Raw genomic sequence first — 16,704 nt, 5'->3', positions numbered from 1 at the left:
GTTCTTTGTCAAGTGCTCCCCACTTCTCCAGGGCCAGGCCAGACCCCAGTCCAACCCTCCACATGGACCTCGGTTCCACACCAACACCTGGGCAACTCACTTCTCTTAGATGTCTGAGGGTGCCACAGCTCTGCTGGGCCCCATCCCACCCTGCAGCAGCCCAAGGCCTGGAACCCTGAGGGAGGATGGGGTCAACCTCACTGAGGTTGCACCATTTTTGATGATGCATGCATCATTTTTGTGCCTCTGTAAATCATGACAGAAAAATCCCACCAGAGAGTCCACCAGAAGCTTATAAAAGTCTTGTTGTCATAATTCATCCTCACATTTCAATCCGATAACCCTCTTGGACCTTAGACCTAACAGGCCCTTCTAGCTCTGGTGAGTTGGTGAAACATGAGGGTGTGCATGTTAGTCTTCTGCGAGTCTTGGTCAAACAAGAATTTGGAGCTCTGGCTGCCTGGACCATTTCATAGAACAAGGGCTACTATGGTATAAAACCCTCAGTCCTAAGGGCCCAGCTTATTGGGGCCTTTCCTCCCAGCCAGTCTCCTCCTCCATCTTATACTATGACTTTCTGGATATCTGAGTTGAGAGGACCATGCAAGCCCTCCCACCCAACATCTCCTTTTCTACGATGACTGTAGGCTACCAAGTGGCACAGGATAGCATGGCCAATCATGCTGGGTCAGTACTACACTGGTGAACTCCTAGACAGAGAACTTTTCTCTTGGTGGCATTCTCTGTAGCTTCTCTGAGGAAAATGTCCTTTGAGAAGAGTGGAAGCTACAGCCTTATTGTGATACTTTGCTGATTTGGAGGATGTCCTAGGACCAAACTTACTGGAATACCTGTCATGCTTTTTCCCTCCTGCCTACATCTCTTGACCCTCCTCCTCTTCCTGGCCCCCTCTGAACCCCCTCTTCTCTCATTTTTTGTCCTCACCACCTCTCCTTCTAGCTCAGCATCTCTTCTACTGGTTGCTTGCAAGAGATTTTGAAAGGGTGTGGGGTGAGGAAAAAGCAAAGAACAGGCAAAACTAGGGAGTGAGGAAAGGGATGAAGTACCTGGAGCTCCCCCCAAGCTGTCTTGGTATTATTGCACTTTGAATAAATGACCTCATTTCCCAGGGAGTCTGTTTATGTGAATTTTTCATCGCACTCTATAACAAAGTTCTCCACATTCCAATGGCTGGAAAGCCCATCTGGGTGCTCTCTCTTTAATTAAGTGCACTACTCTTGATCCACTTACAGCCTTGGAAAATTCTTTCGGAGTGACTCTCTCTTCTTCGTTGAACCCGGCTAGAAGAGTGGGTGGGAGGGAGGATTGTAAGGGGAAGAAAATGCTAGGTTGCAAGCTTGTGCCTTGCCCTGCCCTGCTCAGGGCCTGATCAGGTCTTCCAGTGATGCCACGTACCACTGAGTTTAGCTCTCCTAAACGGGCCTGTTGCCTTGCCCTGGTGTCCTGTTACTCAATGCCCAATGTCCTTGCTTTCACTGAATATGGCCTGTTCCCTAAAAGACTGGCTTTTGACCTTTAATCTGCCCACAGCTTGGTTTTGACAACCCCTGAATTCCTTTTAGCTCGAACATTCTCTGAATCAAAGTAAATCTCTTAAGGGTGCTATGTGTGTGCGCACACACACACAGGCGCGCACACACCAGATCCTTCTTCATCAAATGTGCATCTAGCTTTGCATTTTTCATATATCTAATTTTTTTGTCTCACATACAGTGGCAATTCTGATAGTGCTCAGCTCAAGCCAGATGGGCAGAATCTCCAGTGCTGATGAGTCACAAGTACACTTGAGCGGGTAAAACTTTGCCATGGGAATGTCCCCACACCACACTGTGTCGCCACCACACTATATGTGGGCCAAGATGGGCACAGTACTTCTTTCTGGAGACTAACAGATACTGATGGCTGCTGCTGATCAGTAAGAATGTGCAATGTGGCCAAAGGACCATTCATATCCACAGGACAAGAATTTATCTGTCTTATTTTCCCTTGTGTAGCAGCAGCGTGTCTTATGGAGAACAGTCCTTTGCAATTTTTCTGAAGCTAGAACAAAATTGCAACCTGAGGAGCTGCAAACAGATTCTGCTTTGAATGCAAACGCTTGATTTTACATCCCAGCAGAGTGTTCCTTTTAAGGGAAAAGCTGCTTTATTGGACTATTATTAGTTCATTAATTCAGTTGTCCACAATTGACTAAATGCCAAAACTATAGCTTCTAGGTTTATGGTGGTGAACAAAACAGAGTCCCTGACATCTCTAAGCTTGCAGCAGAGTGAAGTATAAATACAGTCAAATAACCAGACATTTAATTGCTCTGAAGTAAACAAATAGGATTCATGATAGAAAATAACAAAAGTTCAGTTTAGATAAAGTGTTCATTATTCAGGGAAAGCGAAGACCTAAAGAATGAAAAAATGTCAGTTAGGCATACAGGGGAAGAGAGGATATACTGAGCAAAGGGAAGAGTATGTGTAAAGGGTGGGGTGGGGGAGAATATGGGGAAGATTTTGCTTGTCCGAGGAAAGGAAGGTGTGAAGTATAGTGTGTGAGGTGAAAGGTGAGGTAGAAGGACATGACACTGGAGAGGTAGGCAGGGATTGGAGCATGTACATCTGTGTAAGCCATGGGAATGGGTTTACATTCTATTCAAAATGTATGGGAAGCCATCGTACAATTTTAAACAGAAGGGCAACCGTGTTCGGTTAATGTCTGGCAAGGACAACTGGCTGCTGGGAAGAACAGGTCAGAGGGAGGCCAAGGTATATGATGGAGCCCAGTGAGGAGGCAATTGCTAGGCCTGGGTGGGAGATGGTCACGTGACCAGTGGGATGCCCAATAAAACGCTATGAGGTGCTTTGGCTCCTGAAGAAAAACACACAGTAGGAGTTACTGAGGCGTTAGATTGGGGCATGGGAGCTGGGGAAAGGTGAGGGAAAGGAGGAACGATGGATGAGATGCAGGTTTCTGGCGTGACAAACTGAGTTCATGGAGTGTCATTCAGGAAAAGAGAAGCCTAAAGAATAGCAGTTGGAAGAGAGCGTAGGGGTCAGTCAGAATTTCTGTTCTGAGGTGTATGTGAGCCATTCTATGTCTGGACTTAGCCTGTTAATGGATGCTTGTTTATGTGGATATGCCTGCTGCTTGAGCACTCCTCAGAAGAGGCGGGGCTGGGGCCAGAAGGAATGCAGAAGAGCCAGCTTTTCACCTCAGTAGACTCACTGTTGAGATGCCCCAGTGTGATTTGGTGTTTTACACAAGATGTGAAATCTGATATCTGTGAAGTGCACCCTAGGCCCCAGCTACACCCTGTGGATGAGTTGGGGGAGGAAGAGGGTCACTAAAGGGAAACACCAAGACCAATCAATGAGGAAAGGACAGTCTTCTCAACAAATGATGCTAGGAAAACTGGATAGCCACATGCAAAGCAGTGAGGTTGGATCCTTACCTTATGCCATATACAAAAATTAACTCAGAATAGATCAGAGACCTAAATGTTAAAGCTAAAAGCAAGATGGGACTGGGGAGGGAGACAAACCATAAGAGACTCAGGACCCTCAGGAAACAAACTGAGGGTTGCTGGGGGGAGGTGGATAGGGATAAGGTAGCTGGGTTATGGACATTTGGGAGGGTATGTGTTATGGTGAGTGCTGTGAAATGTGTAAGCCTGATGATTCACAGACCTGTACCCCTGAAACAAATAATACATTATATGTTAATTTTTTTAAAAAGCTAAAAACTGAAATCTTAGAGGAAAACAGATTTGTTTAAAGACTTTATTTATTTGACAAATAGAGATCACAAGCAGGCAGAGAGGCAGGCAGAGAGAGAGAGGAGGAAGCAGGCTCCCCACTGAGCAGAGAGCCCCGTGTGGTGCTCGATCCCAGGACCCTGGGATCATGAACTGAGCTGAAGGCAGAGCCTTTAACCCACTGAGCCACCCAGGCACTCTGGAAAACAGATTTATGACATTGGCTCTAACAATAATTTCTTGGATGCGATGCCAAAAGTACAGGTAACAAAAGCGAAAATAGATAAATTGAACTACATCAAAATTTAAAACTTCTGTGCATCAAAGGACACAATCTGAAGAGTAAAAATAACAACTTACCAAATGGGAGAAAATATTTGCAAATCATATATTGGATAAGGGGTTAAAATCCAGAATATATAAAGAGCTTCTACAGCTTAATAACAACAACAAAAAGCAACCCAACTTAAAAATGAGCAACAAATTTGGATAAACATTTTTCCAAAGAAGATATACACACAGCCAACAAAAAAACACATGAAAAGATGCTTAACATCACTAATCATCAGGGAAATACAAATCAAAACCATGAGATATCACTTCACACTCATCAGAATGGCTACTAAATAAACAAACAAAAACAAACACAAAAACAGAAAATAACAGAATCACAAGTGTTAGCAAAGATGTGGAAAATTTGGAACACTTGTACACTAATGGTGGGAATGAAAAATGATGCAACTGCTATCAAAAACAGTACAGCAGCTCCTTTAAAAATGAAAAATGGAATTATTACATGATCTGATAATTCCACTTCTTGGTATATACTCAATACTTTTGAGTATATAATTATATTATAAATAAGTTTAGTCCAAAAATTCTACAACCTAGATAAAATGGACAAATTCCTTGAAGTACACAATTTATCAATACTGACTCATGAAGAAATAAAAATCCTGACTAACCCTACATCAGTAAAAGAAATTGATTTTATATTTAACCTTATCACAAAGAAAACTCCAGATCTTGATCCTAACAAATATATAAGGAAGAAAGTAGCATATCTATCTCACAGGTCTTTTTCAGAAAATAGAAAAGTATTATCCAAACTCATTTTATGAGGGCAGCAGCATCATGGTATAAAAACTAGACAAAAATACAACAGTGAAAGAAAGCTACAGACATATATTTCTTATGATCACAAATACAAAAAATTTTTTAAACATTTTATTTATTTATTTGACAGACAGAGATCACAAGTAGGCAGAGAGGCAGGCAGAGAGAGGAAGGGAAACAGGTTCCCTGCTGAGCAGAAAGCCCAATGTGGGTCTCCATCCCAGGACCCTGGGATCATGATCTGAGCCGAAGGCAGAGGCTTTAACCCACGGAGCCACCCAGGCGCCTCCATAAATGCAAAAAAATTGAACCCAATATTAGCACACAATTCCCAGAACTATAGGAAAAGAATAATATGTGATGACCAAAAGGGGTTTATTCAGGAATTTAAGATTGGTTTAAAGTTTAAAAATCTATCCAAGTATCATAGCAACAGAATAAGGGAGAAAAAACATATGATCACGTTAATAGATGTAGCAAAATTATTTAAGAAAATTCAGTGCGTATTCATGATAAAAATTAAACAAACTAAAAATAGAAAGAGACTTCATCATTCTGATATGGAGAAAAGCTTACAATTACCCAATCAAACTTAATCATAAGAGCCTGAATACTTTACTTCAATGATTGAGTACAAAGACAAATATCTACTCTCACAATTTTTATTTAACAGTGTACTGGATATCCTCACCACTTCAATAAGGAAAGAAAAAAATAAAAATCATATTGAAAAGAAAAATTTTAAACCTTCTTTATTCACAGATGTCATCAATATGTACATAGAAAATTCTATGAAATGTATTAAAGATACTAGAACTAATAAGAGAATTTAGAAAGGTCACAAGATATTTAGTTAGTACACAAATCATAATTCTGGTCGTATAGTCTAGTAACAAACCAAACTTTAAAAACAATACCATTTATTTTGGCATCAAAACAATTAAAATACTTCAAGATAAATTTAACAAAAATATGAACAAGACCCACACAATGTAAACCACAATGCATTAGAGAGAGAAATTCTGAAAGACCTAGTAAGTGGAGAAACATATTCATGGCTTGAAAGTCTCAGTATTATTAAGATATCAATTCTTCCCAAATTGATTTACAGATTTGACATTACTCCTATCAAAACTTTTAGTAGAGGGGCGCCTGGGTGGCTCAGAGGGTTAAAGCCTCTGCCTTCAGCTCAGGTCATGATCCCCGGGTCCTGGGATCGAGCCCCGCGTCGGGCTCTCTGCTTGGCGGGGAGCCTGCTTCCTCCTCTCTCTCTCTCTGCCTGCCTCTCTGCCTACTTGTGATCTCTCTCTGTCGAATAAATAAATAAAATCTTTAAAAAAAAAAAAACTTTTAGTAGAGTTTTTGTAGAACTTGATAAGCTTTATCGAAAATTTATATGAAAAGCAAAAGACTTAGAATTGGTCCTTAAATATTGACCTACTGATTGTTTCAAAGAACATTTTTGAAAACTAAGAACAAAGGTAGAGAGTTTACAATAATAGATTTTCAAGACTTAATATGAAGCCACAGTAATCAAAAACATATACCAGCTCTGGCATAAGGGTAGACAAACAGGTTAATGTACTACAAGTAAGTCCAAAAATATTATACACACATATAAGTTGTCAGTTGATTTTGACAATGGTACTGAAGGAATTTAATATGGAAAGTTTAGTCTTTTCAACAAATGGTGCTAAAAACCTGGCTATTCAAATAGGGAGAAAAAATAAATCCTGACTTATATTTCATATCATGCATAAAAACAAATTTGAAATGGATTATAGGCCATTTTTAGGCCAAAATTTAAGACCTAAATTTTTTTTTTAATTCTAGGAAAAAAATCATGTGTTAAGGAAAAATTTCTTAGCTAGGACACAAAAAAATAAAACATAAAAGAAAGAAAGAATGATAAATTAGACATAAGCTAGAATTTAAAACTTCCCTTTCTAAATGCATGATTATGAAGATAAAAATCCAAGATACAGACTGGGGAAAACATATTCCAAAACATGTATCTGATGAAGGACTTGAATTCAGAACATGTAAACAACTCTTACAACTCAACTGTAAGAAGATACCCTACTCTTTTAAGGGACAGAAGATTTGAGTAACACTTCACTGAAGATGTACAAGTGAAAAATAAGCACAGGAAAAGCTAAATATCATTGAAGAAGACATAAAAATTAAGCCACAATGAGATATTAGTATGTATCTAATAGAATGGCTAAAATCAAAAAGACTGACAATACAAAGTGTTGACAAGTATAAGGAAGAACTAGAACCCTCCTACATTGCTGATGGGTTGCAAGTGATACAATCACTTTTGAAAACAGTTTGGTGATGTTTTATAAAATTAAATATACACTTAACATTACATTATAAATCAATAATTAGGCATTCACCCAAGAAAAATGAACAACTTATGTCTATAACACATGTGGGCATGAATATTGATAGAAGACTTATCATAATTGCCAAAAAGTAGAAGCAACCCCAATGTCTGTTAACAATGAATAAGGAGGGGTGCCTGGGTGGCTCAGTGGGTTAAGCCTCTGCCTTCAACTCAGGTCATGATCCCAGGGTCCTGGGATCGAGCCCCGCATTGGGCTCTCTGCTTGGTAGGGAGCCTGCTTCCCCCTCTCTCTCTGCCTGCCTCTCTGCCTACTTGTGATCTCTGTCTGTTAAATAAATAAATAAAATCTTTTAAAAAAACAAACAAACAATGAATAAGGAAACAAAAGGTGGTCTATTTACACACTGTAATAATATCACACAATAAGAATCAACAGAGTATTGATAAATGCAACCACTTGCATTATTAATCTCAAAAGCATGATAGTGAACAAAAGAAGCCAGCCACAAATTGATATATACCATGTGGTCTTATTTTATGAAACCCTTGGACAGGCAAAATTAATTTATTGAAACAATAAGCTTATCAATGGTTGCCTAGTATCAAAAATAGGGAGCATTCACTTCAAGGAAGCAAAAACTTTGGGGTGATGGAAATATTCCATAACTTGATTAGATTGTGGTTACACAGATGTATACACAGAACTTAAAATAGGAACATTTTTATTGGAGGTAAATTTTACCTCAATAAGGTAGAATTAAAAAGAAAAAACACACATCAAGATATTGCTACCCACTAACTCAAATGGCTAAAATTAAAAACACTGACAATTCTGCTACCACAGATGGGAGCAACTGAATTCTCAGCCACTGCTGATGAGTGTGTAAACTGGTAAAACCATTCTGGAAAACCCCATTGCATTCATCATATGCATAGCCTTCGACACACAGAAATTCCTTTTCTAAGTATATACCTAACAGAAATGTGTTTCATGCACCAAAAGAATGCTCATGGCAGCAATAGCTAAAAACTGAAAACAACCTGATTTACCATAAATAGCAGAATGACTAGTGGTATATTATATAATAGAATACTATACAGCAAGGAAAATGAATGAACAGCTCCTATATACAGGAAGCAAGAGCAAATCTCACAAACTTTATATTGAGGGAAATAAGGCTGATACAAAAGTCTGCATGCTTTATGATTCCACTTATATAAAATATTTAATGTGTAAAATTAACCCAGGACATTGGAAATCAGAATAGCGATTCTCTTTGGAGAAGAGGGAAGAAGTCACCGCCAGAAGGGGGCAGGAAAGGAGCTTCTGGGAAAGTGCTAAGATTGATGAGAGATATTTTTGGATTAAAAACAATTAAATGGCCCCTATTCTGATTTATTTAAAGCTAGTGAAAGGGAACAATTAATGCTATAGGAAATAAATGGTTAGAATGATAAAGCACTGTTTTTTAAAATTTCTGAAGGAGAGATTCATGAGAAAGCAAAGAGGGTATATGTGGACATGCTAATCTTTTACAAGAATGACTTTTTTCCCTCCAAGTCTCAAAAAAATGACAATAATGGAAATCTACAAAAGGATGAAGGACGTATGAGAAGTTTGGGGAACAAAGCAGAGGGAGTTTGTAACTGATCACAAAGCAAAGTCAAATGCCCAGAAGTTGTGAATCAGACTTGGGATCTTAAGAAAAAAGTCATCAATGTAGGCACATTCACCCCCCAAAATGTGAGGGGCTGCTGCTAGGGATAAATGAAAGGAAAACTGAGCTGTACTGGGGGCTCAGCTAAATTTAGAAATGACACAATTCTCCCTCTGCTAATTGGCACAATCATTCTCTTGGACACCCAGGCAGGAGAGCTGGAAGTTACTGGTTTAGGAAATGTTTTATTCCTCCCTCTCACAACATTCTGACATCTTCCCCTTCAGCTTCCTGCAATGTGGGCCCTACCAGAGACAACCTACACCACCAGCTTCTCACCAGGGTTCTCTATCTTCTGTCTCTCCTTTCCATACTTGTATTCTTACTACAAATGTTTAGACCTTTGCATGCCCGTATTCAAAAACCTTCCATGGCTCCTAGCGTTGGATGCCAGTTAAACAAAAAAGCCTCATCAGCTAAGTCCACCTCACATTTCAGACCATAATGGAAGCCAGAGCACATGGGACCTTTACGGACCAAACAGTCACTCAGCAGATTTCTCATTATACCACCCAGCCTTCACCCAGCCACATATAAAAGTACTAGCTGACATGGATGACCTATAAGTGTGACATATTGTCCTAAGCACCAGGTGTATGTTGGCCTATTCAATTCTCATAACCACCTCTGGAGAAATTTCTAATTTTCTCATTTGATAGCAGGCAAAATGAGATAGAGAGAGGCCAAGAAAATTGTCCTCTTCCGTGTCAACAAATGAGAGTGCAAGGATTCAAATCCCAGGCAGATGGGCTCCAAAACCATGCACATACCTCCCCATGCTAACAACAGGCACTTACTTGCCTTGTAACACCTGCGTTTGGGTCTGCTTGTCCAAGTCACAATCTGGGCTCTGCAATCCACCTTCCCTCACCATGGCCCAACAGAATGTTGTTTTTTTTCTGGTTATGGAAGCTACATGCCATTTTGAAGCAAAACTCTCTCCTCCCCGAACTCCTTGTTGGGGTTCAACCCAACTGCAGCCTTTGTCTAGGATGTTTCTCAATGATGCGTTCATGCTTCTGTCTTCCTTGCTCGATAATGAGAAATGATTACTAATTTTTAAATGCTGGTTATAAGTATTAGGAAGTTTAAAAAAAAAAAAAGAAGAAGAAGAAGAAGATTGAAAGGGGAAAGCTCATCCTTGTGATGAGTAAGTGGTTCCCTAAAAGATTTTCAACCTTCTCTGTATTTTGTAATTCCAGTTCCAACACAAAACTATATTTATCTTATTAATATCTTAGCTTACCCTGTTCTTCTCATTTACAAAAAAACTTGTTCTTTTCTTCATCAATTTTCTTAAGAAAGTCATGGTTGGAAAAAAGAAATGTTTAAGGAATTGGTTTACCTTCCTCAGGAAGTTTGTTTCCCCTTTCAAACTCAATGGTTACCCTCTTTCCCCCGCCCCTGCCCCACCTAGAGATTGTTTTCCAAGATCTTTTTTAGCAAGCTAGAGTTGTGACCACAACAATCTTTCTTCTCCGAGACACTTTCAGGATTCCATCATAGATATAACCCTTATCAGTTTGAATATGTTTACGACGTCATGTAAAATCAAAGATAAATTCTAATATTCTCCACACTCAAATCCCGTAGCCTTTGGAAGTTTCTCAGGAACAGCTCCGTCCCTCAAGACAGAGCAAAAGGGCTTGTTGTGAAGAGTGTGAAATCCCCACCTTCCCACGCTTCGATGCGAAAGCCCTATCTTAAAAACACAGTACATTATCCTAAAAACAAATTTCTCTCTGATTTCAGTGACACTAAAAGGCAGCGCAAACAATGGTTCTGGCATAGTTCCAGCGTTCTGGACACTGCTTCTTAACATAAAGTGAGCTCACAAAGGCTGGGGTTTCTTTTCTGAGGATAGCAGATACTTTAAATACTGTACACTTTTGTCTCTACGCATACAAAGTAAAGCAATGAACTGGGGCAATTATCCTTGTAATTCAAGTGCGCTCTTTCCTCCCCACATACATATTTTGGCTTCAATTATCTGAATGTTTCAAACAAAAAGTATCTTTTTACCCCCTTGGATAATTGTTTCGTTTCTCTCTTTCGTCTATATAAATTCCTAGTATTCCTATATATAAAGTCCTAAGTATTCCTAAGTATTCCCTAGTCTGTATCTACAGATGAGAGAAACGTGTGCAAATAAATGATCTCAGAAGCAACACTTCTCTTTTTCTCTAATGGAGAACCATCTAGCACCTCCAATATGGTGCAACAGGCAAAAAAACCCAGTTGCCTGTGAGGTTGGAGTCCCACCCAGGCAGGGCTATCCTGTTCCCCATCCTCCAGCCCCAAGGAGCAAGGAGGATGGGAGAGGACCAGCCACCCGGGATCTGACAGAAGCTGTCATCCAATAGACAGGAACACCATTCACCTGTGGCCTGAGTGTTATCACCAGACGTGTTGACAGGCGCAGGGACAGGGGAGGGAGGCAAAGTCTTCTATGCCAGCTGGTGAAAGGCTGGAAGGTTCTTTCCCCTCTCACCCAATGGGAGTGAGAGACAGCTGCAGCATTGTTGACTGGCATGAGCCTTTTCAGTCTTGGACAGGAAGTCCCTAGACACTTGGTAGAGCCATTCTCAGGGCTTCACGGTGTCAGTGGGGGTTGGGAAGTGGGGGAGGGAGAGGGGAGTGGGGGGAGGGTGCTCACAGGATGGGATTCAAAATCATGGTCCTCAGCGTGTCAGAGAGCACATACTATAGTATAAGCCAGTGACCCCCAGACCAGGATGAATTGCCCATCCCAATGCATTCACGTTAGTTAGTTTAAGGGGAAAAAATTCTGTGCTTTGACAGGTGAACCAAGCTGTCCTTTTTTATTGTTGTCTGTCCTCTGAACTAGGCTATGAAAGGAAATGTGTTGCTTTCTTTCAAAACTGTGTAGACAGTTTTATAGACAGATGAGGACTTTGTTTCAGGAACACTTAATGGACTATAATTGAATAATAATAATTTAAAAAAATGTTTAAATGACCTGGTAAGTTCATTCTCCAATTATACGCCGGAATCTCTGAAAATGACTGATTTTTGATGTTATCAAACATGGGACAAACAGGGAAGTGCAACCCTAAAAGATTTCACATAATTGAAGGGGAAAACTGTATGGTTTTCATTGTATCATGTTCGCAGTTCCAAGGTTTTGGACTACAGGGGATTCTAAAATAGTCTTGGTTCCCTTGGTGCTGAGCTGGAGAATTTGTTGATTCCAAATGACTGCAGAGTGAGCAAGCGTGGGTGTGTTCTGCTCGGAAGTCGATTTCTTTATAAACCAGCTGGTAATGAGAACAAGATGCTCCGTTTCTGGAGAGCAGGAATCCACGGGGCCATATAACCAAGAGATGTCAAGAGGCTGGATTCATGAGAGCTGTGAAGAACGAGGTGACTGGTGGAAGCCGTTTAAGATAAATGGCTCAGGTAAGAAGTCTGTTACCCGGTTCTGGGAGTTGTCAGCCACTGATGTGGCCGCGAGGATGAAAGCAAAATTATTTAGTGATGCTAAGGTTTTTGTTTTCTGGTCATAAATCAGTATTTTTTATGTCAGTTTACCTTAAAAGGAACATTTAGTTACATGGGATATTTTACCATAATTTATTATTGCTTTGGGCCACAAACAGCAGGAAGTGACAAGAAATACAAGGCCCTGTAGAGAATGAACATTGCTTAGAGCTTGAATGGTTCAGTTGGGTGGTCAAAGGTGTCAGCCACCTACTGAAGGTCTGCAGCCCTTCCTCTCTTCTTCCATGGATGTATTTAGGGAATGCCCAAAACTATCCCTTGATGAAGCTTCATCCCTATGTACCTACTTGCTATCCAGCCTCTGTCATTTTCCCACTAAAACCTTCAAGCCTATATCTGTCCATTTGGTCTCCTCTTCAACCCCTAAAATTTCTACCTCCACCATCCAGATGGGACCATGCCTTTCAAAGTCTTCCATGACCTCCCCCTCTTTCTTGCTCTTCCTCTACTTCTTCTTCTTCCTTTCTCTCTGTCTCCCCCCAGCCCCCACCCTGCTCAATCCCCTACCTTCTCTCCCAAATTCAAATGGAGGACACTGGTCAATGTATCCTTCTTAGCTTTTTGATCTTGGACACTTTTGACCACTAGATCCTTCTAAAAATAATTCCTTTGACTTCCAAGTTCTCAGCAATTCTCTGTCTTATCCTGCGTCACCTTGGCATTTCCGCTCTTCCTCCCCACCTTACCTGTGGGTACCGTCAAGTCTCTATTGTGTAGACATTCATTCCTCACCCCCAACCCATCTTCTTCTCAAGAACTTTCATTCACTCTCCAGCTCCACTGAAAACCTCACATCCTGGATTAATCCTTTTCATGCCTCCAACAGTCAGGCCAACCCACTCAGCTGGTATCAGGTACCTATCTTATGTGTCCAGGTCCCTACGATAGCTCTCACTACTTTTCCTGATGGCATGAGAAGCCAAAAATATCCAAACTAAGTGTCTTCCATCCTAAAACTCCCACTTCTTCTCAATGGCCCCATTTCCGGTACTGCTTCTTCTCCCTCATGTCTTTGAAGCTAAAAACCCTGACATGTGATTCCTTTCTGTTCCTCAGTCTGCACGTTTCTGACTTCAAGAGGGCTCTGTGTATAGCCTTTCCTCGCTCCTTCTCCTTAGTTATCATTTCTCTTGGTTTCTTTCCTCTTTGACAATTATTTCTATGGGTCCTATACCAGTGGCTCTTTTGCTACTTCATCCCCGCACCAGGCTGGACTTTGGTCCTCCATTTTTGTCCCTTTTGCCATCACTGCAGTAAGCCCGTGTGGCTACTATACCCTCTGCTTGGAAACTCACAAGTCTCCCTGCAGGCTGTGGCCACAATGGCCTGTATTACCCTAAATCTGTTGCCCTAATTATAACACAGACCATTTGCTGCCCATCCTTAAGAGCTGGAGATTTTTCTTTTGCAATGTCTCTGATACTGGTCTCTTCCTTCTCATTCCCCCTCTTACCACCTGAGTTCAGCCCCGCTCCATGGTCACCTGGACAGAGGCTAAAGCTCCCCTACTAGTCCTCATCCCAAATCCCCTTTTCTCTCCATCCTCATCATAGTCTTCCTCCTCCTCCTCATCCTAGCTATGGTGTTCTGTATCCCATTTTACCGAAGGTTTTCATATATATTCTTAGCATGTCATCCTCATAATAACCTTTTGTAGTGCAGAAAGGAGAGGAACAGATGAAGAAACTGAAACATAGGATGGTTCAGTGGTGGTCCAAGATTTCAGGACTGGTGACTGTTGGAAGTAGGACCCACATCCCTCAAGTCCCAGGATCTGGGCCTGTGTTCACTTATAGTGCTTGGAAGCTAAACAACAATCATATCACTTACCTGCTTAAATCCTCCAACAGCTTCCTCACTGTCTACAAAATAGGGTCTAATGGCATTAGTCTGGCTCTCAGGACAGAAACCCCATAGCTTGGTTTCAGATTACTTCTCCAGGATTATTCCCTGAAGAAATTAATTCCTTATCTGCAATTCCTTATCTGTAAACTCCAGGAAAAGATGTCCCCCTGCAACTCAGAGCTCATCTCACAACTTTAGCCTAATGTCTAGTCCTTTCCACTCTCAACAGCTAGTGTCCTGTTTTAGAAATGGGAGACCACATCACTGCTCCATGTCACACGTAGGATAAAATACCTAGTCGTTACTGTTGTGCACACACGTCACGTGGTCTACTCCCAATACTCTCTCTGACCTCAAGTCCTGTAATTCGCCCCCTCTGAAGCATGCCCCCCTGGTTCGCCTGTGCTCCTCAGACAATCTCAGTATGTTCCCTCTGCAGCTCTTGGTACCTGCTACTCCTCTTAATGGGGTGTTTCAGCTGCTGAAATCTACTGAGAGCTGCTCTCACATCCATCAGGTTTCTGTTTTTCAAAAGGGCTTTCCCCACCACCTACCCCTGTCACTCTCTGCCCAGTTATCCTACTGTAGTTTTCATTTCAGTGCCTACCACCACCTGGTAGGTTACAGCCTTATTTGCTGAGTGTCTTTCTCCTGCCCCTGGAATGTAAGCTCAGTGAGAGTGGGGACTTCATGTGTCTATTTTATTCCTGCATGCCCAAACCCAGAACCATGCCAGCTGCACAGTAAATGACCAATTGCCCAACAAATCAGTCAGTAAAAATGAGGCCACTTGTCATTGACTGTCTCTGTGTTTTCTCTTGTGCTGCTCTTTCTACCTAGAATTTGTGGAGTGCCCAATTTGTGCAGAAACCCCGCAAAGGAATCAATGCCATCGTGCTCGGTCCATCAACACCCAATTCACCTCCTGAGCCTCCCAGACCTCTTACCTACAGGTGGGCTCACTATCCTCTGTGCTCCAATAGCAATGTCTTGGTGTCCTTTTTGTGACATTTACTGCATCCTACCTGTGGTGTGGGTACTTGTGTATGTAGCCTAGCTATGGGATCAGACCAACCATCCCAGGGGCAGAGACTCCCTTGTATCTGTAACAGCACCTGAAACACCTCTCGACACATCATAGTTATATAAGTAGAGCAGTATTTTTAAATATATTGCAGGAGCATGATTGCATTTGTAATTAAATGCATACACAGGAAAGTAAATACAAATGAAAGACTAGGATGGTCTAAGAGCATAAGTAACAAAGGAAAGAGAAAGATGGAGGAAAACCCGAGAGAAGCATGGATTTATTATCCTTCCAAAAAGAGCACCCCTTTCTTTGGGTTAACCGCTTTCCTTGAGAAAATGCCCGGGGCAACATAATTGGCTAACTTCAGATGACCTCGACTTCAATTTGTTCATTCAAAATCCATGGCAGGCCGCAGGGGTGGGGGAAGGTGGGAAAGCCGAGATAAGGACAGATAGCCATCAGTCCTCCGTGTCAGGGGCCCGCTCTGTACAAGTCCACCTTCGTCAGCACTTTTCCCTGCTGACCCACTGACATTGTTCTGGCGAACGTGTGCGCCACCAGAAAGTTCCGTGACCCTCAGCCAGCAGGGGTCACAGGCCCCTTTCCCAGCATGCCCTGGGGCGACCCACCAAGGGGTTCGAGCTGAGCCAGAGTGGGGACCACCAGGGTCAAGAGGGGAGGCTGGCAGGAGCAGGGCAGGGGAAGAGGCACAGGACACAGTCCAAGCACCCTACTGCTGTCCTGCATGGTTGCTCAGAGGTGAGAACTCAGGAGCAGACGGAAGCCTCTAAGCCCAGGGCAGCAGCAGCCACAGAGTCTGGTTTTCCTGGCCGGGGGGTCAGGGGAGGGGGGCAAATTGGCCTGGCCTGGGACTGAAGCAGAGCAGGAGAACACAGCCAGACTCACCAGCCTGCTCAGCCTGTGGCAGGGAGGGGCAGGTGGCTGACAGCTGTGCTGACAGCTGGTCAGCAGCTGTTCTGGCTAGGGCCCCTGCTGGCCCAGGGCCAGTGCCCTCTGGATTCACCTCAAGCTCCCGTGTACCCCTCTCCCGTCCACCTCTGTCCTCCACACCTCCCATGGGCAGTTTGAAACAGGCACTACAGGAATCTACAAAAATTCAAGTCTTGGAGAAGAGTCAGGTTCCCCCGTCCCCCAAGTTTGCCATCTGTAGAATGGGTACAGGAATGTTTATCTGATCTGTGCCTCAAATAAAATACTTATGAAACATTTCCTGGTAAACTATTGTTCTTAGGACACTGACCCTAGCTTCCGTCAACCTCCTTTTAAAGTGTAAAAATATTAGTTACTTAAAATTGAAAGGCAGTCACACAGGTTTTATTTCAAATCACCTTTG

This window comes from Enhydra lutris, unplaced genomic scaffold, assembly GCF_002288905.1.
Source record: "Enhydra lutris kenyoni isolate GAN:26980312 unplaced genomic scaffold, ASM228890v2 scaffoldscaffold62, whole genome shotgun sequence".
Taxonomy (NCBI): domain Eukaryota; kingdom Metazoa; phylum Chordata; class Mammalia; order Carnivora; family Mustelidae; genus Enhydra; species Enhydra lutris.
The sequence above is the reverse complement of the archived record's forward strand: the minus strand, read 5'-3'. Positions refer to the sequence as shown.